The following is a 24,687-nucleotide window of genomic DNA, read 5'->3' on the forward strand; positions in this document are numbered from 1 at the left end:
CATGATTTTACAATGAATCTTATCATAGAAAAGAAAATCACACTCTGGGTAGGTTAATGAGAAATGCACAGATTTTGTAATGGTACACAGAAATATCAATTATTTTTATATTACATGAAAGTCAAAAGAAATGGCAGAAATTACTAGACCTTACTATCCTTGTCTACAAAACTGTAATAATGCCAACTCTGTATGAACAGTATGTAAATGTGCTGCTGTGGTAAATATGATGCACTTAATATATACTAGGTTCTGAATAGATGTTATTTTTCTGATTGACTTCTCCAAACAGTAGAAGAAAAACTCCCTGCCCCCCCCTTTGGATGCATTGTACACTATAGCAGCAAAGGAGAAAACTGCGAGCGTAATGTGAATAGCACAGACAGAAAGTGAAGGCATGAAACTGTGCAAGTCTCTTCAACCCTCCCTATCACACTGTTTTGAGGCTGCACCGAAGATTTCTTCCACCACTAATCAGTGAGCTTGAAATGTGTGAAGATGAATGATTAGGAAAGAAGAAGGAAGCAATTGGTGTTAAGTCCCTACCAGGTGAGAAGATGTCACAACCATCATCTGTGTGTCTAAGGGTCACATTTCACACACCATCAGTGATTTGGGAAGTCACATGTCTGGAAAGTATGGGGCTGGAGATTATGATCTGTGGCTTTAAAATCCCTGATTTTCCACTAAGGTAGCCTTTTTTAGGTGCACAAAAGTATGTTTAGTTTTTGCTCTTTGATCCGACCCTTAATGTTCTTATTTTTTTTTTTAATTGTAATCAAATGGGATACATGTTGTTTCTCTGTTTGTACATGGAGTAAAGGCATACCATTTGTGTAATCATAAATTTACATAGGATAATGTTGTTTGATTCATTCTGTAATTTATTCCCTTCCCCCATTTGACCCAGCTATCCACTCCTTGTTCTATACCCAAAGGACTTAAAATCAGCATAATACAAAGATACAGCCACATCAATGTTCATAGCTGTTCAATTCACAATAGCCAGATTGTGGAACCAACCTAGATGCCCTTAATGTTCTTAATGTTTGATTTTTCATCTAAAGAGGTAGGCTGAATGACATAAAATATAAGTATTTAAAATTAAGTATTTTCTTGTTGGTTCTGATGCCTCCTTGTTTCCTTAAGTAAACAAAGATGTAATAAAGAAAATAGGAACTCTAAGTAATTATGTGAAAGGCCAGTAGCCTTTAATTTAATTTGTTTTAAATTTGAGGAAGTAGCTGAGAAGTAGTAAAGAATAGAGTGATCCTATAAGCAACAGGAAGATATAGTGATCACAGTATTGAGGATATTTAATATGCTTAATCATATAAGCATCAGTCAGATATTCTTACATTAATTATGAGGTATCAACAGAGAAAATATGAAATTCAATTTCGATTTTTTTATCAGTTGACTTTACATAGAATAAAATTAGAATTAAACCTGAATATTTAAAATATTTGGAGTGAATATAGAAGGCTACATATTTTATCTATGACCATTTGAGTTTTATTTTAACTGTAAGTATACAGAAACCCTAGATCAGTTAATATTTGTTTATTCAACTGACCACATTTATGAGTTAGGTGGGAAGGTATGTGAATTTACCAAAGGATAGGGAATTGCAACCGGAGACTATGAAGGTGATCAGTAAGTTTTATCCCAGATGCAAACTTGAATTAATTGTTAATGGCCTCTGGAGTACTTTGACAAAGAAGGATCCTGAGACATTTGTACACCTTAGTCAATGTATAGTATATTGGTTGATTAATAATGGCTATTTCAGGTTATGATGGTGGTTTGTTTGCTCATTATTTTAAAACTGGTCTCAATTTCAAAGTTTGTATAGTTCAACTTACAAATTACTTCTGTGTATGTAAAGTTTCCTCTGTTGATCAATCAATGATAAAACACAGAAAATATTATCTTTCCCTCTCTACTTCCGGTTGAGAAAAAGATAGTTTATTAGTAGTATTTTTGCCAATAACACACATAATAAATGATGAAGTTAGGAAAGATCTTGTTCAGGTTTGAGGAAATATAATTAACAGTATCATAACAAACAGCAACCTAATGGAGAACCGATACCTACAGCTTGGGTGGAAAATTGTGAAGTTTATAGTTAATATTAGTAATTGCTAGGATATTACTATCTATCAGTGATTATGCACATTCAAATTATTTCATTTAATAATCACAGCAATTCTTTGACTTGTTTATTATTATGTTTATTTTTGAGATGAAGAAATTGAGATTTTGAAAGTTGAAGTTAGTTACCTAAGAGTACATTTCAGATTCAAATTTGAAACTGACCCTGGCTCCAAATATCTTGTTTATTTCTAATTTTAGTCAAATCCAAAAATTCAATGTACAAATGTTTTAAAATAATAAGGTTGGGATGTAGCTCAATGGTAGAGCACTTGCTTGCTATTTGTGAGACCCTGGATTTGACCCTTAGTACCAAGAAAACAAAAAACCTAAAAGCCTTAAGATATAATTTAGGGAAGATATTTCTGAGATTTAGAGAGGAAATGGGTTTATCGCTAGCCCTTTGTGATTGTGAGGAAGTCTTCAACTTCTGAAGGCCCTGAAAGGTTCAATAACATTCATCTTGCAAGACTATTGTACAAATTACACAAAATGAAAATGTGTAGAATACATAGCACAATACCAGGTATTTGATAAAACTGAAGAGCAAGAAATATTTTAGCAAAATTGTACAATTCTTTGAATATAACTTAATTAATCACCCTAACTAGTATAAACTGCATCATGCCCAGTGAAACTAGCAAAATGACCACAATTTCCTTTCCCAACTCTAGTTTTTTGTTTGTTTGTTTATTTTTCTTCATAACTTATAGCAGTAACTGACACATGAGGTTTTAAAAACAGGGCTTCAGTTTCCTGATTCAAGATTTTAACAAAGCTGTTTATGACGGATACACTTAAAATTTTGAGAATTTTGAAGGAAACTTTCAAATATTTTAAATACCAATTATCTAGTTTGGTTATAAAATAAGAAACATTTTTACTTGCTTATTCACTTGCTTATTAAATATTATTTTATATTTATCAAACGAAACATAACATTTTCAAAAAGCAGTCCTGATAATATCTTAATAGATCTATGATAGATGATGTTGTATTGAAAAGATATAAAGTTTTTTTAGTAATTTCGACTGTCTCCCTGAAAATATGATACATTTGATATTCCTGATATATGGTTGATGATTTCTTTGTATCCACATTTTGCAATCCTTGTGCCTATGAATATACAGTCCCTCCACTGAAGTTTCTTTTAATGTCGTTTCTAAAAAAAAATGACACTCTATTTCTGTCCAGTTACCATTTTAGTTCCCTCAAACACTTGCCACATATCGACAGCTGAATTTCAAATTGATTCTCCATCTAAACCTAGGTAATAAATGATGTCTTTCTGTAGTTCCTTTAATAAAAGATTTCCAATGTGCAATTAGTGATGTGATTTTCAAGAAGATAAGTGGCTGTAATCTAGTAGATAGAACTTACAATTTTTCTTATTGTATTTGTGTTTGACTTGGCTGGAGATCTTTGCTAGTAAAACTCCAGTGTTTTCAACATGTTATTAATGACTTAAATGTCGAATATGTATCTGAGAGTACCAATAAATATGAAGAATGAATGTTAGAATCTGTGATAATAGCAATAATATTAAGAAAACTGCTACTTCTATAAACAATTTAGCATTAATTGGTGTGCTTTAGTCTTGTGATGTATGTGTTCTAAAATCTGGGGGAGAGAGGGAAGGAGAAAGAAAGAGTGGGGGAAGGGGGAGAAAGAAAGAACACACTTCCATGCTGCAAGAGCAATTTGTTAACACCATTCACATATATAGAGGGATGACTATAATAACGGAAATGTACACAGTGGCAGTGTCTTCTCTGTCTCTAAATTGTCCTTGCAAACATGCAACAATATAACAAAAAATGGTGAAAACATGTAATTACATCAAAATAGTGGGGAAATGAAAGAGAAATGAAATTTCTCACCCTTTTCTTAACCAGAGCAATGCCATTAAGTGATTGGAAAGAAGAAAGTCTGAAAAATGTACAAGAAGTTAGTTACTATATGTAAAAAAGCAGAAAAACTAGCAAATCACATCAATTCTGATCCTATGCTATGTATTAATGTTTTTGGAACCAAAGCACAAATCTCGCCAGCAGATCCAAATATTTCCCCTTACCATTCTAGCTTCCCAGGGGCTACATAGTCACCAATCATTCTTCCTCCTGGATTGGTGAGGTGGAATTTTCTACCAAAGTGTTCATATTTATCTAATCAGAATTTCTGGCTCCCTTTTCTAATGCCAAAGTATATTTTCATACACATCCTCTAGTGCTCCTAATGGAAATATGTCACTGAATTAAAGAGAGCTGGTTGTTACAGTCATGCTGATTGTTTTTTTCTTCTATGGCTGAGACAATTGAAGTCCTGGACCTAGAATTCATTCTCAAATTCTGAATGAACCAAGTTCAGATAAAAACCTAAAGTTAATACAATAATCAAAATACCTGGAATTTCCACATTGTTCATTTCCTCCTCTGAACAAAACTATATCTCCATTTTTTTCCTCCTCCTCCTCCTCCTCCTCTTCCTCCCACCACTTCCCTCCCTCCCTTCCTCTCTCTATTTTTTTGGCATTTTCAGCCAGAAATTGCTGCCCTAGTCAGATTGAATATAATTCTCACTTGCCTTGTGATTTTATAAGTATTTGTAAAGTGAAAAATTTCCTCTAAGTTGTTAATGGGAAAATCCTAAGAAAGAAGAAGCAATTTAGTAACACTATCATAATCAAATAAAAATTTGCCTCTGATATGATATTCTTAAACATTCAGCTTTTAATTATTATTTATTTTACTAACTTATATCTTAGCTTACTCCACAAAGGGTTTTAAATGACATGAAGACTCAGGGATGCTACATTTTAAAGAGGAAAAAGTTAAGAATTTTAAATTAAATTTCTAAAATTAAAAGTTGCCTTTTATCCCCTCTTTGAATATCTAAAAACATAAGAATGAGAGAAACCCTCCTACACTGCAAAATGTGCCCCCTCTTTCTTTTTCTTGAGACTGGAAATCTTAATGCAGAGCCCTTAAGTCCCAGAGCAATCCAAAGGAGATGGATTACTCTGAGGAGAGCAACAATAATTTCTCTTAAATATATTAGAAACCTGAGTAAACCTACCTAAACCTACCGTATCTATAGAAATGATACATTCTGAAGATAATATAAACATACATGAATGGGTTCATAACCTGACTTTTTATAGTTAGGAATTTTAAAAACACGTTTAAAGCTGATAAGACAAAGAATAAAGTACACTAAGGTATGAAAATGTAATATTGACCATACTGGCTAGATAATAAATTCTGCCTGAAGAAATAGAGGTTTAAGTCTATATTAGATTGTAAGGCCCAGTCACTCAACATTCCAACAGCACAAAGACCACCTACTTTATTCAAATTATAACCTCAATGTTTATCCTCATCCCTAGCATAATCTTAGTTTTCATAAATATTTGTTGAATTAATCAATCAACTAGATCCTTTACCCACTTTCCCTCTCTGCCCAGCCCACAACATGGAGACACATACACATACCAACTCACTGCCAAGAGTCCGGTTTTGAATCAGCTCAACTTTCAGATTCCTTGGCATCTTTTTCCCAACTGCATTTTCTGAGCATTCTTGGAAATCATTAAAAAGCCATATATTGGGGTCAGTATTAACCTTTGGTCGCTGATTTCAGCCTGAAATCCTTTACAATGAACCTAGTAAACTTTTTTCATCCAGATGCTATTTCAAATATTTGCCATTTCCCCCATTTATATAATATATATCCCTACATTAGATAGCATCATTCCTCTATCTCTAGAAATGACTGAATTTTATTCGTAGGAAAAATTAGACATGAGTATAATTGGACATGAGTAGAAACTCTTCAACACCCCAACTGTCACCATAAATGATTTTGTACTTCCATCCCATCTAAGTTCATTCTCTTGTGTTTTGATTCTAAAGAAAAGCAACATACAAAAAGCTAAGAACCATCAACTATATAATCTTTCTTATACCACTTCCCCCTGTCTAGCTAACAGTTTTCACATTAGATTGTTTTTGAAACAATTTGCCAGACTTATTTTCTACATTTAATTTTCATTTACTCTGTGGTTCTTTGAAAGTACTCTTTATCCCCCAATAAAATTCCAGCCAAGGAGACACTTTAGATATTATATGACCATCACATCTAACTTTGGTTTTAATACAGTTGTTTTGTTTCTGTGTTCTGTTTTTGTCTTGAGACGTTTCTCATCTTTAATTATGGTTACTAAATCATTATTTTTCTTTCCACCTCCTGTGGTGCCATGTTGGTCTTTTATGTGCATTGCCTCCCTTCTTCCTTCTCTTATTGCTTAATATACCAAGATACCAAGGGTAAGCATCAATAGTCATGTCTTCCTTTACTTCTTGTAAGTTGATCACTCCCAAGATTAATGTGAGCTGCAAGAAACATCCTTTGGTCCCCAAGAGATTCACTCAGATGTCCCACAGGCATTGTTGCCCAAAAGATCAGAAGCAATCTCATCTCCCACTCTAAACCTATTTCCTTTTCCTGCTGGCTATTTTTAGTTAACAACAAATTGTCCCCAATCTAGAAACCAGGCACTATCTTTGAGTCTTCCTAGTTCCATGTTCCCTCTGTCCAGTCTACAAATCATGTTGATTCTATCTACAAATGATCACTTGAGTTATGAACTGTCTGGTTTTAATATCCTCACTGTTGCAACCTTAATTTAGGCCTTTGCCCTCTCTTGTTTGGATTCCTGTAACAGCCTCCTGGCTGGATTCCTTCCTTGTAGTTTTACTTTCCTCTAATCCATTATTTACACTGCTGCCAGAGTGCGCTTTCTAAAATGCAAATCTAATCATGTCTTTTCCCTGCTTCAGAATCTTATAATGACTCCCATAGCTTTGATGATAAAGTCCAAACTCCTGAGCATGGCATGTAAAGTGTTTTATTGCCTGACATCTGCTTACTTCTCCAGGTGCACTTCTTTTTATTCACCGACTTTCCAGTATTGAACAAAAGACCATTCACAAAAAGATCTGTCCACTCTAGTGTTTGCAAGGATATGACTCTGTTTCTAAACTCCTCCATGCAAATTTTAATTATCTCTTAAAACCCAAATGCAGGGGATATTGTGTTGTTATGGTTTGGATATGAAGTGCCCTTTGAATAGCCCTTGTATTGGAAACATGATATTCCAGGTAGCAATGTTCAGATGTGAAATGATTAGATTACGAGAGCTGTGATGTCATCAGTGGATTAACCCATTTGTTGGATTGATAATTTGAATGGACTACTGGGTGGTAACTGCAGGCAGGTCAGGCATGGCAAGAGAAAGTCTAGTCTCCTAGCGTACTCTCTCTCTCTCCCTCTGTTTCCTGACTGCCACCAGACTGCCATGAGCTGAGCAGCCTTCTTATGCCATGCCTTTCTCCCAAGATGTTCTGCCTCACCTCAGGTTCAGAGCAGTGAACAGAAGCTCTGAAACCATGAGCCAAAATATATGTTTCTTTCTTTAGGTTGTTCTTGTCAGATATCTGGTCATAGAGATGACCAACACACTAATCCAGGAAACCAAGGGTTCTTGATTGTAGTCCAGTATAGAATCCTCTCACTCTATATTTCTGTTGTATAATGCCTAGCATGGCAGTATTTCACGTCATATTTCTGGTACGCATTTCGCTTACTGGAATATAAGATATGGTGGATATAAATTATGACTTATTTCTCTTTCTTTGATAAGTGTTTAATGAACAAATGGAAGAATATAGAAATAAGGATAGCATGGTAGCTCTAGGTACAAGATTTTTAGGTAGTTATAGGAAGCATTTTAAATTCCAAGTCTGTTACAAGTTGTAGAACACTACATAGTCACAAAATTTCGGGAAGCTCCCATTATTTCCAGAGATAACTCATAGTTCCTAAGACATAATGGAAAATAAAATGAAGTAATTCAGAGAAAGTACTTACCACAGTGCTTAAAAAATGCTAGGTCCTATTATCTTCACAGTCAAGTGGTCAAATGGATGGGTATGTTTGATCCGGCTCCAAAGAGAAGTAGTATTAATGTTTGTATAGGAGACATGGTTTTTCCTGATATAAGGAAAAAAAACAATAAAAATTTTAAACACCCTATGATCAAATAGCTGTCTTTTGAAGCAGTACAAATGTATTAAAGAAGAGACAGAACTTAGTATCACCATATATTCAAAATAAGACAAAGAGTACAATTGAAAGGGAGTTTCATGTGATTCAAATGTGAAAACTCTGAAAGTAATCTGAATTATGACTGATAGGGAATATAATATCTAGAGAAAGACCAACCATAGTTCAATTTATTCTTTGGTTTTGTCACACTACACCTAGAGTTTACAATCAACCTGAAATATTGTTTAACTGAGAGGCAAGAAGAAACATTAGAATGGTAGGAGTTATAAAAATCAGTGACAAGAGAAAAGGCGAAAGGGGTCTCTGGAGTTTAGCTTGGACAGAGAAAAACTACTAGTGGATGCTACCAATACTTTAACACATGATGCAGTGTGTGTGGCCTAAGATGATGGGGTTTCTTTTCAGGCTTACTAATTGATAAGCAATATGAACTTGAAGAGGCATTAAATATATCTGAATTTGAATTTCTTATTTGTAAAAGAGAAAAATAATAACTATATCTAGGATTGTAGGGAAGAGGGAATTAGATTATTGTGTGTAGGTTACTATCTTAGTGATCGATGCATAAAAGATGGAGTAAGGGTACAAGCTGTTTCTTAAAGGGAAGTTTTGCATGTTTTTTTTTTTCCATTAAACTAATAAGGAACAATTGAAAGAAAGGTACCAGCCTAACAAAAGGGAGAAGTTTCCAATTGCTACAGGTGAAAATACACGGCAAGGACTTAGTGTCCTATTATTGGACCTCAAACTCACTTCCTCAATGAAGTCATCCTTAAAATATCAGTGACTTGTACTTCTCCTTCATTGGCACATTAATTCATCTGTCATTTCATATTTATAAAGCATGTCTCTGCCATCTAAGTATGATATTATAAGGAAAAGGATCATCCTTACTTTTATTATTGTATCACAGATTATAACACTTGTTTGAAACAGGATAACTCTTACATACTCTTTCTTAAAATTATAATCAAAAGATGAATAAAAATTAGACACATTCAAATAATGTTTCTTGATTTAAGGAATGACTGAAGGTTAGTGTCAAATATATTTTTAAGAGGTTTTAAAAATTTGACAGTGGTTAGACAAATCACCTACTCATTTTTTTTCTAATCCCAAGATTCATTTAATCTTGAGTGAGCACCTATCCTTGAAAATTTCCAATAAGGCTTGCTCTAAATCCATCAGAAATAATTTAAGAAAAAAGTCATTCACTACTTACAAGGTTTGATTAGGTGGTCTTTAATTCACCTTCTAGCATCAGGATCTAGTGAATTATATCATGATTATATTTAGCCATGAATTGAAAATATACCATTTAAAAATTCAAGAATAGCTACTGTCAAAGAATACAAATATTCACAGGTTTAAAATAGAATTAAAATTTATTTTTCTCTTGATCTGATTATTTTCAGTTTGTTGATATGCTCATGATTGAAATTAGTCCACTCTGTATATAGTAAAGCTTTTTATAAGTGAGTTATCATTTTATAAGTGATAAATCTGCTAAAAGTTTTGCATTAAGTCACAAGTGGTAGGGACCTAAACCTTCTTCCTTTCCTAGTTGCAGTTACTTCATTTATTTTTTCTTTTAGCAAGAAATTGTGCAATATTACAAGACAGGCTCAGCATAGCTATTGATGCAACTTCCTTGATAGAGGGTACAACTCTGCCACAACTCTGGAAGGAAGAACAGAAATAGGTAAATTTTTGTTCCTTATTCCCAAACACACCCTGCCCTGTGCCTTGTGACAAAAGAATTTCTAAATGAACAGCTTTATGCTATCAAAAAGGAACAAATATATGGATTACTGTTAGGCTTATATCTATGTTGTTGGTAAGGATGGAAAAAGTGACACATGCAAATGAGTTGGAAGAAAACTATTTAGCTGCCATAGAAACAATTGCATGGATGATTGCAGACATGTCCTAGAAAATCCAAGGTCAAGAAAGCATGTTACATTCATGAGTTATATTATGCATGGTTTCTCAGACTCAGCACTGCTGACATTTTGAACTGGTTAGTTCATTCTGTCCAGAACAACCCTGAGCACTGGTGGATATTAAGCAGCATCTCTGGCCTCGAAATTAAGCAACATCTCTGGCCTCTACCCACTAGATTCCAGTAGTATTTTCCCTCCATTTACAACAAGCAAAAATGTCTCTGATCTTTCTCAGATTCCCAGGGGGCCAAAATCACTCCCATTTCAGAACTACTGAGTTAGTGATAGAAGAAATTCCCTAGCATCACAGTACTTTTCTAACATTAGCCATTAAAGATTTAAGCAGTGTATCAGAGATAGGTATGAACAGTGCCTCAAGTCTTCATTCTAGGTACTTCCCCTGAAGTCAAGCATTTAAGAGTGATTACTATAGAAACAGATTCGAAGAGTAAATTATATGTAAACACTAAGATATTTGATAATAATTATCTCTTATGACACTGTACTCACTTTCCATCAAGGACAAAACAAGCATATGTTTAAATATTGTATATATTTTGATTTTAAGTGAGAAAACCTGTTAAATTTAATAAAAGGGAGATTTCCTCTCTATAACCACAGAAAATGTGAAAGTAAATAAATCTAAATTCTTTCTGACTAGCATTATTTAGCATGTGCGTGGTTGTGTTTATGTCCATGTGCATTTTATATGCTTTTGAAAATGTTTATGGTGCCTACTAACTGAAATATTTTTATTTGTAACCTTCTGGGTTTCTATCATGAGGTGTCAAGTGAATTAGGGGAAGCTTTGATTAATACATTTAATTTATAGTACCTGCATTTGCTTATGTCAGATAACAAATGAAACTTTCTTAAAGGGAGTTAGAGAAAATATTCTTTTTCGAAAAAATCCATGATAAGCATTTTGCAATTTAATTCCACATGCTCCTCTATTCCATATGTGCTTTATTACTCTCTCAAGGAGCTCAATACTAGACATGAATCCTCTGAAAAGGCTAACCAGTAAGGAAAATAAAACTGACAAACGGAGGTGCTGAGGCATTAAACAATCAGAAGAGTTCAGAATCCTCTTTCTTTTAGTGCAATTTGTAAGCAACTAAATACTTTTCCATATTTACTTTCCTGTGAACATTTTGTATTCTTTACAAAATTCTGTTTATATTATTCTTTTATACATCCCAGGTGCCTGTCACTAATGCAAAATAATAAATAAAGATTGAAATAATAGATTTTTGTTATGGCTACTGTTGGGAGGAAACTATTATCTGAAAAGAATCAGGCTACAATCTGTGTAGATTACATGTTTTTTGAAGATTTGGTGCCAGATCCATGGGATTCGTACTTTATAACTTGCTAATTAACAACCTATGTTTATTACTATAAAAAAAGAGAAACATATCTAAGTCCTAATTCCTTTCTGACTCATTTACCTACTTGGCCACACGGAAGGAGAATCAGAAGGTAAATTGCTCCAGCATTTCTCGATTATGACCTGGAGTGGCATAAGCAATTGACCCTCTTAAATATAAGAGGCACAGCAGCACACTTGGTGAGTTCTTTCTTCTTTGTATTATTGGTTCAGCATTTCTCTACAAAGTTCAATGAGGTTCATTAGCTTATCTGAAGAGAATGGGATCGGTACTTTTGAGACAGCTTCTCTCTGTGACTTTTCTAATTAAATCCCTTCCATCAGATGAAGAGCTGCCCTTTTTACTTGACAAACATTTGTTCTAATTTGGCCTTGCTTGATTTTTCAGTGCTTTTATGTCCCTCTCCCCCCTCTATACCCACTAGCATCTGTTAGGCAGAAGATGGCTCTGGCTGACATTTACTCTGAATGTTCTTTCTTATTAAAATATTTCAATGTTAGACAAGCTTATCAGTTGAAAAATACAATATAGTTCTGGAGTACTGGTGGAGTTCATCTTAAAGAACTGTTTTGTTGTTTGGATGCATCTTTCTTAGTTTTTATGAGATCAGATTGAAGATACTTATGAATATAAGTCTAGGGAAAGTAGAGTGATAGATGCTTTTAGTATAAATCTTTCTGCTTAATTGTCTATAAAGTCTAAGATTTACCTATTGCCTAGGAAAACATAGGGAGTTAAGTTACAGATAAAATAAAAATAACATAAAGCAGTGGGACAGGTCATATCTGAAAATAAATTAAATGCCCAGTGATGGTATCTCTCTGACTTCCGACAGAATTAATTATGGAAGGAGCTGACAACTCAAAAACACTTAAATCTAAGAATTTTTGCAGGACTTGAAAATACTAGTAAAAGCTCCCAGGTATCTGACTGATTGGTGACTAATCCTGCAAGAAGACGCTTCCTCAAAGACAGAATGATGATGTGTGAGGCTAAGTGCTCACCTAGGAGCAAGTGAATGGTCAGGGCTTTGAGTGTTTACCCTGGACTTCAGAAAGGCAGGCTCTGTCAGTGACAAGCCTTGCTACGTTCAGTTTATTCTCCTATTTTCTTTAACACTATCCAGTGCTATTAGCTTGCCAGCCATGTAGTCTGTAAGTAATAGGTTGCAATAGCAGCTGAAATTGACAAGTGCTTAGCCCAGAGCATGGATTGAATGTAATTCATAGGGTTCCCAAGTTAATTTCCAATACCTATTTCATCAAGGCAGACTGATAGATGGCTGCCAGCATCTTTTGGCTTTATCTGTAAATCCCTATGTCTTTTACTGCCATCATTTCGTTTTTTATACATTCCATCCCTTGCATTTGCTCCTCCCCATTTCCATAACTTCAAATGGAGCTTCTCTCTAGGCACATCAGTCATTTAGGTTAGAGGCCCTTGCAGCTAAATGCAAGACCTTCAAATGTTATTGAAGTGCATTTTTCCATGTGGCCCTGTTTAAAGTGATGTTTCTTTAGGGACTGCAGGGTGAAATATGAAGTTATCTGGGAGAGTAAATCTAAGATGTTGGACAGATGGTGAAGCGTCAGTGCATCCACAGAAATGCATTTCATTTTTATACAGGGGACGCTCTCAATCAATTTTGGCTTGAGAAAACAGTTGCTTGTATTGCATCAGCGGCTTTTTTTTTTTTTTTGTCTTAAACAGATCAATAGTGAAGCTTATAATTCTGTAATAGATTCTAAGTGAATTCATGAAAAAATAAACCCAAAATGCAAATAAAATTCCAAAAAGAAAAAATTTCTTAAAGACCAGGAGTTTATTGAAATGGAAGAAAGGTTGTCACTAATAGATCAAATGGAGTAACTGTTGATAAAACATAAAACTCATTTACTCTATAGGACATGAGAAGTTTCATTTTTCACCCTAAGTGTATTTTAAGAACAACTATCTTACAGAAGTTCTTATTTAAACTTTGCAAAATGACTTTTTTCATTGAAGGTCTAAAGCTTCCATTTATACTGCATACATTTAACAGCCATCTAAATCACCAGCTCAGTCCTCCTCTGTTACCTTGAGTCCTGCTCCAGCTGCCACCTCCTTCAAATCAATCTGCTCTCATCTAACATTTGGAAAGGAACATTTGAAATGCTGGATAGTCTATCTATTATGAAACTGTTATTTGAATTTTTATAAGAATCTAACAATATTTCAGTATATAATACTCATATATGATTTATATATGTATGTATGTATATATCTACATATACAGACAAATATATATAACACTTATTATTCAGTGTATATCCTAGACCTTTTCTTGTACAATAATGATTTAGCATGTAAAAGTGTTAAATAGCTTATGTCAATGTCAAGAGTAATCAAACTTAAAAAAAGCACTAAATAAATGCTAACTAATTCATTTGGTTTACTTAAAGATGCATTCATTTCTTCAAAAATACTAACTTTACAGAAGCATATGGAGATTTTCTTCAAGTACTATTTCTGTATTTCAAAAATGACAGACTTTTGGTAACTGGTTGCTTGGCAATGCTGGGATTCCCGTGAGACTTGCCTATAAGGTGAAAAATTGTCTTGGTTAGAGTAGAGTGGAAGAGTAATAAGTTAATACTATAGGATCTAAAGGAGGAGTTTGTAACTATTTTCTAAAAATAGCCAGTCACAGAGTAAATACTTTTTTCTTTGAGAGTCATATGGTCTCTGTTGCAGCTACTAGACTTCTATTGCAGTGAAAAAGTAGTTGTAAACAATGCATAAACAAGATGGCATGGCTTTATTCCAATAAAACTTTATTTTATTGGAACACAGGTGGAGAAATGGACTTACTCTCTCCTGCTGTAGATCACAAGTTCAGAGTCACATAGGCTGGGCTTGAACTCCAACTCCTCACTATTTAGGTGGTTAGAGCAAGTGACTTAATCTTTCTGTATTTCAGCTTATTCCTCTGTAATATGAGAATAGGAACAACACCCAGTGAATAGACTTTAAAGTGAGACAGTATCTTGAATTACATTGATAGTGTTTAATAAGAGGAAATACTGACATCAGAAGATAGATAAATACTGATATTAACCTATTCAGATTAAAGAAGAATGGGTCAGAATAACTCAGAACAGTTGAGATTGGTCAGGCAAAATTCTGGGAGGCAAAGGAAAAGGTCTTCAAAAAATTCAGTTGTTCTAGTTAATGCTTTTTAAAGAAATTTTTCCTGAGATGGCAGGGGGAGCTCAAAGTTGATGTGGAGAGAACATAGTAAAATCTTACACATTCAGAGTAATTGAGGTGGAGGCCCTTCTGGATCATTGAAAAGTTTGAATTATATGATGCTTTTTATAGAAAGCAGTTTTGTTGTTTGCAAGTACATACAGTAATTGGCAAAACATCCAAGAAAGTATTGCCAAGTAGACTTCCTGCTGGCATGTTTAAGTGAAAAGCTGAGACTCATTTAAAATTAGCATATTATTATGTGTGTATGAAAATGGTCCCAATAAAGTTCTTAAAAATAGTTTCTTTCCTTTGGTAGGGTAGATATTCTTCTTAATTTATTATGTCAAACAAACTAACAAACAGGGCAGTTTTCAGTCATTGTGCTTCCTTACTGGAATTCTTTTCTCCACTTAACTTTCTATGAGAATGTACTATTAGGAAAGATGTCCTTGGAGCACTAGCATTTTTGTGGCCTTTCCCTCTTCATTGGTTTGCTGAATTCTCACACATAGTTCAAAATAGACTTATATAGTTAATCATTTAAAATGAAGTACTAATTCATTCAACAATGTGAGACTGTTCATAATAAATTCATAAGCATGTAGGCATTATGCTAAGAATTTAGCTGAATGTATATTTAAAACATTATACGATGTTTTCTTTGATAAATGGATGACCATATTATAATGAGGGGAGTGGCGGGGGGGGAAGAGAAAAATAAAGGAACTTTGGATGGTGTAGAAGATGGGGAGAGAGGAGAGGGGGAAGGAAAGATAGTAGAGTGAGACAGTATTACCCTGTGTATATGTATGAGTACATGAATGGTGTGAATCTACATTGTGTACAATCATAGAAATGTAAAGTTATACCCCATTTATATACAAGGGATCAAAATGCAGTCTGTAAAAATAAGAAAGATTAATAAAAGTAAAAAAAATATATGAATCATTATGGGTGGATATTCTTGACACTCTCTTTCCATTACAAATCCCTTTCTGTAAATATTCAATGTTAGGATAATAGGTCTATCTAAAACTTCCCCATCCCATCCCATGTTCTTATTAGATACTGAATTGTGTCTAAGTTCCTTAAAAGCTTTAAATAAATGGATCCCTCCATCCATTCCACTTTAATTTTATCAATAAAATTTTGTTGAGTCATCATGTGTCTAGGATTATCCTATACCCTGAGAATACCAGGATGAACATCTCATTTTATTCTCAATTGGGCATCCTTTGAAGAGTCGGGCTATATCATTGGAAACCTTCCAGCCTCCTCTCCAGGTGCTTTAACATGAAGCCTGTGACAGAGATAGGTCTGAGCAGACTGCTCAACAGCAGCTGCAATGGTTGTCTCTAATTTGTTCCCTGAATCCTACCAAAATTAGACTCTAGGTCCCCAGTGCTTATGTGAAGTTGGAACTACTCCTCTGGTAGCCACTTATCACAGACAGTAGGTCAATTTCTTTTGAACTTTGACACTATAATCTTTGTCCATTTGTTTTTTCCTTTATTGAGCTTTCTTCTCAAAGGACTCATCTTGGATTTCTAACCATCCTTCCCTTTTTGTATTTGTTATTAAAAATATTCCTATTCTGACTTTTTATTTCACTCTAGACAATTATGCCTTGCATTCATTTCTATTTCTATTTTGTGCATTCACATTTGTCTTAGCTTCACTTTCTGCAGTTTTCCTGGCCCAGGTTTGTGATGTAAACCTGTAATCAGGGTTGTACATTGCCATATCCTCTTCATAATATGGCATAACTCTCATGCACATCCACAGATTGATACTGCTTCACTCTAGAAGCTCCTCCCAGATAGCTGCTTTAGAAGAAAACTTGTTTCATTAGGAATCTACGTTGTGAGTCATATAAATGCCAACTAAAACTGGCTTAACCAAGAAAGGGTATATTGATCAAACCACATGAATAAAACTAGCACAGGTGACACAGTGACACCACATACCAATGTGTTAATTGGTCAAGTGATGTTTTCAGGACTCAATTTTTCTGTCCCTTTGCTATGCTTGGCTTTCCTCCTGCTTTGATTTCTTTTTCACGCTATGCATAGTGATGAGATGGAAACTGCAGTTTCCATTTAATTTTATCAGCTCAAGTTTAGAGGAAAAGAACAAATACCTCTTCAAGACATTCTATCACAGCTCTAGAATTAACCAGAAATAGACCTCATGTGGCCATTTTTCCCATATTTTTTATTGGTGCTTTATAGCTGTACATAATGATGGAATTTGTTGTTACATATTCCATAATGTATTTTGGTCAATACTATTCACCAGTATTTCCCTTTCCTTACCCTCCTCTCACCCTCTAGTCCCTTTGCTGTATTCTACTGATATATCTTTGATTCATGTGGCTTTTTTGTTTTTTATTCCCGTACTGGGATGAAAGGAAGAAACACTTTCCACTGAGCCACATCCCCAGCCCTTTCTGATTTTTTAAAATTTGAAATAGGATCTCACCAAGTTACTTAGGATCTTGCTAAATTGCTGAGACTGACTTTCAGCTTGTGATCCTCTCCTGCCTCAGCCTCCTGAACCATTGGGATTATAGGCATGCATCACTGTACCTGTCCTGTGGCCACTTTTAACACAGTCTCTTCAGCAGAGAAAAGGAACACAATGAATGACCTGAGCTTAGGCTGGCTTCCAACTCAAAGAGACAAACTAAAAACTAGACGTAGGTGTTGGTGAACAGAGATAGTTTTTAAGAGAAATAGTGTGAATGGATTTTGATCATTATCTCCTAAATAGTAAATACTTGTTAGAAGAATACTGACTTTAAATTCAGAAGTTGTTGTTTCATGTCCTGATTTCCAAACATCATAAATGAATAACTTTGACAAATCACATCTGGGAACCTTAAATTTTTTTCAATGAGAAGTCTGATTATAGACATTTGTATGATTACATTGGTTTAGGTAATGAATATAGTCACATATCTGAAAATATAATGTACTATTATACATATAAATATATTGTTATTTTTACTAGTAGTAGTACTATTTATGCCAAAATGACTGAAATAACTGGTTTTCAGAACTGGAAAGAAGTTTCAAGCAGCACTGTTTCGCTGGAAGTACGGGTAAGAAGCAAATACTTAAAATCACAATTCTTAATGAATAGGGAAGCTTGGACCCAAATGAACAGTTTTAGATTGAATAACATTGGAACTCTGGTGTGGAAAATGTGTGGGGTGAAATTAGAATAAAATTTGGCAAGAAAGAACAAGGTCATTTGTTTAAAATTGTGATAATTACTTATTTTCAAGGCAATCTACACACAAAACGGTGAAAGTATTATACTAGAAGAACTTCCTAATTTACATTTTAAGATATAATTCAATTGTTTTCTCCCATGTAGAGTTATCTGGCATGTCTGTAGATAGGGTTTCTTTACTCTATGTCTTCATGTCCGTCTGTCTGTCTGTCTATCCATCCACCTATCTATCTTGGTTTCCTTGGATTACCATAACAAAGACTGGGTGATGTACACAACATAAACTTATTTTTAATCAGTTTTGGAGATTGGAAGTCCAAGATCAAGGTGCTGTTAGTGTTGTTTTCTGGTACAGTCTCTCTTCTTGACTTGCATATGGCCAGTTGATTCTTGTTGGTGTCCTCAAATGGCCATTTTTTCCACATATACTCTTATGGTTTAGAGATGTGGTGTCCCCCCAAAAGCTCATGTGTGTGCAATGCAAAGTTTAGAGATGAAAGGGTTGGGTATGAGAGCCTTACTGAAAGCAGGTAGGGTGTGACTGGAAGAGGTGTGTCATTGGGGGCATGCCTTTGGGGTATATATTTAGTCTTTGTTGAGCAGAGTTCTCTCTGTCTCTCTCTTCTTCCTGGGTACCATGTTCTTAGCTGTTTTCCTCTGCTACATACTTCTGCCATAATATTCTGCCTCACCTCAAGCCCAAGCCCAAGGGAATGGAGTTTGCTGTCTATGAACTGAGACCTTGAAACCGTGAGTCCCAGAAAAACTTTTTCTCCTCTAAAATTATTCTTGTCAAGTCTTTTGGTCCCAGCACCAAAAAAGCTGACTAAAATACATGTACATCCTTGGTGCCTTTTCCTCTTCTTATTTGGGCACATTCCTATTGCATTGGGGCTCTACCTTGTGATTTCATTTAATCCTAATTACTTCCTTAAAGGTTCTATCTCTAAATGAAGTCACACTGGGAACAAGGGGCTCATTATACGATATTTTTGAAGGTACTTCTTATACCTAATTTTTTTAAGGATTTTTAAGTTAATATATCTATCCTGGCTTGATATGATGCTCAATTTAAAAAAAAAAAATGTTGGTTCTGTAGCTCGAATCAATAGTTGAAAGCTGAACTTCAGGAGTTCTTTTACTTTTGTCTTCTTGAGAGAGAGCCAGGTTGACCCTCTGCTACAGTTGACTACTCTTCCCTGTGATGGGGTTCCTTCCAGACCTCATTCATAAAACTTGATGAATTATAACATCTCCCCTAGGAAGTTACACACTGTCTTTAATTAAGGCCTTAAAAATATTTTAAAATATAGCCTGCAATTTAGCTTTATTCTGGCATATTTTAGCTTTATTTTGCAAAATGTGCCTAGTAATTGTATTTAATAAAACTTCTCTTTTCAAAGATCAGATACACACACTCTCTCTCTCTCCCTCTCTCTCTCTCTCTCTCTCTCTCTCTCACACACACACTATCTATCTCTGTGTCTCTCTCTCTTACACACACACACACACACACACACACACACACACACACACTTTAACCTGGATACAATCATTCTGGTACACATTTCAAATTACAGGCATCAGATCTAAATGAGTATGGTTTTGAAGTACCCAAAAGAGACACTTTATTCTTAGAATCTTTTAAGCAATTGGTAATTTGTAGTTTATGTACTCCTCAGGTATGCTACTCATAGACTTCTACATTGTGGATTGTTCTTTTTGTTCATTAGTAAATTTAGGGGTCCTTTTTCACTAATGCTCAAAATATTCTGAATTTCTTGCAAGATGGAAATCAAATAATACCTTAAAGCTTATACCACTATTGGTTTGTAACCTTGAGATTAGTCACTATATATTCCAGCACTTCAGACTTCTCATTTTGAAAAGTCCTATGATAGTACTTGCAACATATGTATAGGAATACTCTGGAGGTTAATTACATTTAAAAATCTGCAAATTGCCTCAAGTTTCTTGGGTTGGAGGCCATGTAAATATAGCTGTCATTCTTTTCCTGGGACTTGACCAAATTTCTTTTAAAAGCAAAAGGTTTTCATCTTGTTTTCCTGAAGCATGACCTATGTTAGCAGTCATGATGCTTTATAGCATTGATGCAGCTGCCTACTGAACCATTTAGAGCACCTTTCGATCTGGAAACTTTGATTACATTTTATGATCACTCTTCTAAGGTCAAGGAATTTGATTTGCATCCATCAGGCAAGCAGAAGGAGAAAAGTCCCTTCTGAAGCCTTATTGCTAGCTCTTCTTATGTGAGTATTTTAAAACATTTACATATACTTCAGCTTTTCAGAATGGTCTTGGTTATAGATACTTTGTGCTTCTGCTGAGATATTTCAATGCTTCAAAACGTAAAATCATGGGCTTTGCAGAATCTGGAACAAGTGTATGATTTCAATTTATTAAGTTGTTTTTGGTCCAGGAGACCCACTGCCATTTTGAAAGGTTCCAGAAAACAGAAGTACTTGTTTGACAAAAACAAGTAGCCACACATCAGACAATCATTTTGTAAAGGGCATGAAGCTGGTGGAGCCAACATAATTTAGACCACAGATGCTGCACTAACTTCCTCCTGGGATTTGGAGAATCAGCCCTGGAGCTGCCATTTCAGAAGCTGTCTACTAAGCCACATGTGGGAAAACTTAAAACAAATTAAGTCTTAGAAACATTTAATCCTAATGCTCTTTGCTAACTTTATTAGACCTGAATAAAGAAATATTTGGTATCTGAGGACTATCAAGATGAGTTTGGAGAGCTGTGAAAGTCAGATGGTTCCCAATCCCAGCTTTCAACCTGACAAAGAAACTAACATACAGCAGGGGGTAGGCAGTTATTCCATACCCTGGAGTCAGGAAAAAAAGGTGGAATTTAATGTTTGAAGGATGGCTGTTCACATAGTTTCATTTGACTTGTTGCAACTCGATGTCAGATTGTGGCAAGTGTAAAGAATGTCAGAAACCCTGAGTTTTATCAGATGGTTTATATAGGCTATTTACAAGGTCACCTTTAGTTTCACTACAGAGCTGCTATGATTTCCTGTTTTGTCAGAATATCATTACCACCTCATGCAATATCTATAACATTTTGAAAAACAATTTTCTTGGGAGTAGTTATGCCACAGACCTCTGTATTTAATAAAGATGTCTCAGTAAACTTCAAGACATTTTTCCCAACCCTTCATTTTTGTTGGCTTATTCTACAGTTAATTGGTAATCAATCTCTGTCAAGATAAGCAATTTGATCTACCTTAATGGAGTAACAAGTTCAGTTGGGAAGTGATAAAAACTCATTCCATTTTAATATGACCTACACTACAGGTATGGCATAAGTTAGTGCAGATGTTGTTTCTAATTCAGAGAAAAATAAATGTCCCAATGTATCACAAATGTACCCTACCACATCTGTAAACAAAAATTATGCATTAGTGTGGTGTCTCATCAGATATTAATTACACGTCATTGAGGAAGCAATTATTAGTGTAACAATTATTTGGGGAATTTTAACAAATGAATAAGGCTGTGGTTATTTGCCTTCAAATAGTCAATTCAAAAGTCTACATAAGAAAAGCAACATGGCAACTCTTTGGGGTGAATGGCCATGCCAATACAATTTGAGAGTGTGAGCTTGTATTGTAAGGAGCTGAGTCATTGTAGCATTGTGCATAAACCCTGATAAGTAATTAACATGACTCTTTTCCCCCATTTTGCAACTGAATTGATTTCACTATAGGATCCAAAGTTTCTTCATTTAGCATGAAAGGAAGCTGTTTAGGTGATAGTCAAAAGCATGTAGACATAGCCCATATGTTGATCTGAAAGGATGAGAAAGATGGCTAAGAAAAGTTTGTTTCTGACATAAGGTTGATCTAAAATCAGAGGAGTGACACAAAAGGATGAAGAAATGGGTTGGTGTGAAATAGGCGTCTGGTTCTAGAGTAAATCTTATTGTAGCACAGTGTTAGTATTGCCAGGAATTCAAGCAGAGTAGATCTAATAAAAGAATTCAAGATCACCAGGTATGATGTAATGATTTAATGATTTTTGTCTGTGTATATTAATGTAGGTACACCAAAGCTGGGAATGACTATATATACAGTGAGTTCTTTAGTTCCAGAATTTAGAGTTGCATTTTTGTTTTCCACTATGAAACTATTTTTGGGGGGAGTATTGGGGATTGAACCCATGGGTGCTTAACCACTGAGCCACATACCTGACTTTTTTTTCTGTATTTTATTTATTTAGAAACAGGGTCTCTCTAGATTGCTTAGGGCCTCACAAAGTTGCTGAGGCTGGTCTTGAACTCACAATCTTCCTGCCTTAGCCTCCTGAGTCACTGGGATTACAGGCCTGCACCATTGCGCCGGCTATTTGAAACTTATAAAGTTGAGTCCATGGTCAGGAGTAAAATTTATACCTAAATTTTTCTAGTTATTTATTTCAAAATATAATGTTAGTTAAATCTAAACCACTCTTAGGATGAGACAGGGACAAAAGAAACATTTATTTATTTGCTCCACTTGGCATGTGTGTCTGTGTCCCTGTGCTGTATGCACGTGTGTTTTTATTAATGCTATTTGAGGTTAATAGCAGGTAATAATCCTAGTGTTTGCAAATGTATAATTTCAGAATATTTATGAACAGATAAAGCAAACCAATTAAATTAGTTTCTGTCAGAACAGCCAATATACAAGATAGAAGATTTGGAATTTTGTATTAGCTATATTGAAACAACAGGATTCTGTGATTTCGCACACTCTAAGTTGGCTTAGTAAATCAATAACATAATTCTTAATTGTACAGTTTTTTTCTGTCAGACCATGAATCTGCCTCTGTACTTTTGTTACATGTAAATCATCAATAAGTTGTTGACTTGAAGGGAACTCTGTTCAACATTTTAAGATGTAGATGACTAGGTGTTGTCGCTTGAATACTGAGTTAACTCTTTCCTATGTGCCAGGTATTATGCTAAGTGCCTCTATGTATATTATCTAAATTAAGATACTATCATTATGATGAAAAGAAAGCAAGTGAGAATAAAATTTATGCAGTTGCAGATTACTTTCCAAAGGTAACAGTTTGAAAAGAACATAGCTCATGTTCAAGTTCAGATTGCCTGATTCCAAGTAATATGCTTTCATTTTATGCCAGCTATAATAATCTGTCAAACAATTAAGAATATATACATATACATAAGAATATATATGTATTCATTTAAGATTTATTTGTAAAATAAAATATTGAAGTAAGTTACTATTTAAAACATCTTAGTGCCATTTCCTTACCAAAAAATCTCTCTCTAGGACAGTTGTTTAAAAAACATAAATTTAAGTAAGTTTAATTTTTAAAAAATTAGTTTTAGATAAAAAATAAATGGAATTTATAATAATTCTTCATGCATTGCCATTGATCATTTTGCATCTTAAGTATCTTTCTGGGTCTGCCTTTCTCTATTATGAGAATTCTGCTCTCCAGGACAGGTCTACATGCTCTTTCTATCATCTGTCTTATCCAATTTAATGTTCAATACATCCAATTAGTTGACTGACCAATACAATATTAGAAAGCAATATGATTCAGAAAACTGAGTGCAATTCAGAATGAAACACCTACGTTTCCTAGGTATAGAAAACAGACACTAAGCTCTGCATCATGAACTTTGGGTGGTTATTAGATGGAGAGCACAACCAATTCTTTGAACTGACAAGTGCTTCCTTATGCATTGTATTCTTGAATTAGGACTTCTGCATTCTGAAGCTTCTGCAAATGCTTCCCAGCTCATCTACTTGTGTGCCACATGAGAACCCTTTTTGTCTCTGACTTCACACCAGTCAACATCTTTTTTCTGTGTATGTTGACTTTCATCCACATTCAGGTGAAAGATATCAAGTTAAATTGAAATGCTCCTTTTCAGCTACACTACTTCCCAAAAGGCAAACACCTTGCTTGCAATTTTCATCCAGTGGGTAATGATGATATATTATAATATAATGCAATTAAAGAGACTTTCTCTAGGAATCTCCATATAATATTTCTTTTAAAAAATCACTCATGTGTTGCACTTGAAAAGGCAAGAAAACATTTCTCCCATAAGTTAGTAAGGACAAAAGCAATAGCTGAAGAGGAAGATGGACAATCTGACACCTGACGGTTTCATCTTGTTGTAATCTCAAGTTTGCACTTGCCCACAGGGAAATTAGAAGGGAATGGCAATAAACCACTACTTGCTGACAAAGCAGACTGCTTTGTGAAGGCATTCCAACCTATTGACAAATACATGGCAAAGTATTTAATTTATCAGAGTGAATGGTAGTTCATTTTCTGTTCTAGGGTCAGTCTATTTGTCTAGATCTGAAAATGTGCATGCAGATCAAAGTTGAGAGAATGGGTAAAAGGGGATCAGTGTGAACAGTCCATGATTATCTAGTTCATATCAGCAACAGAGAGCATATAACATACAGTGTTTTGTGTACTACATATATAATTCTATTTTATTCCTGTTTATTTTATTTCATTTTATTCATTTTATTTCATTTACTTTGTTCTTCAATTAAAGTCAAGTCTGACTCTTACACAGTTTCACCTGCAGGA

The sequence above is a fragment of the Sciurus vulgaris genome (genome assembly GCF_902686455.1).
Source record: "Sciurus vulgaris genome assembly, chromosome: 4".
Taxonomy (NCBI): Eukaryota; Metazoa; Chordata; class Mammalia; order Rodentia; family Sciuridae; genus Sciurus; species Sciurus vulgaris.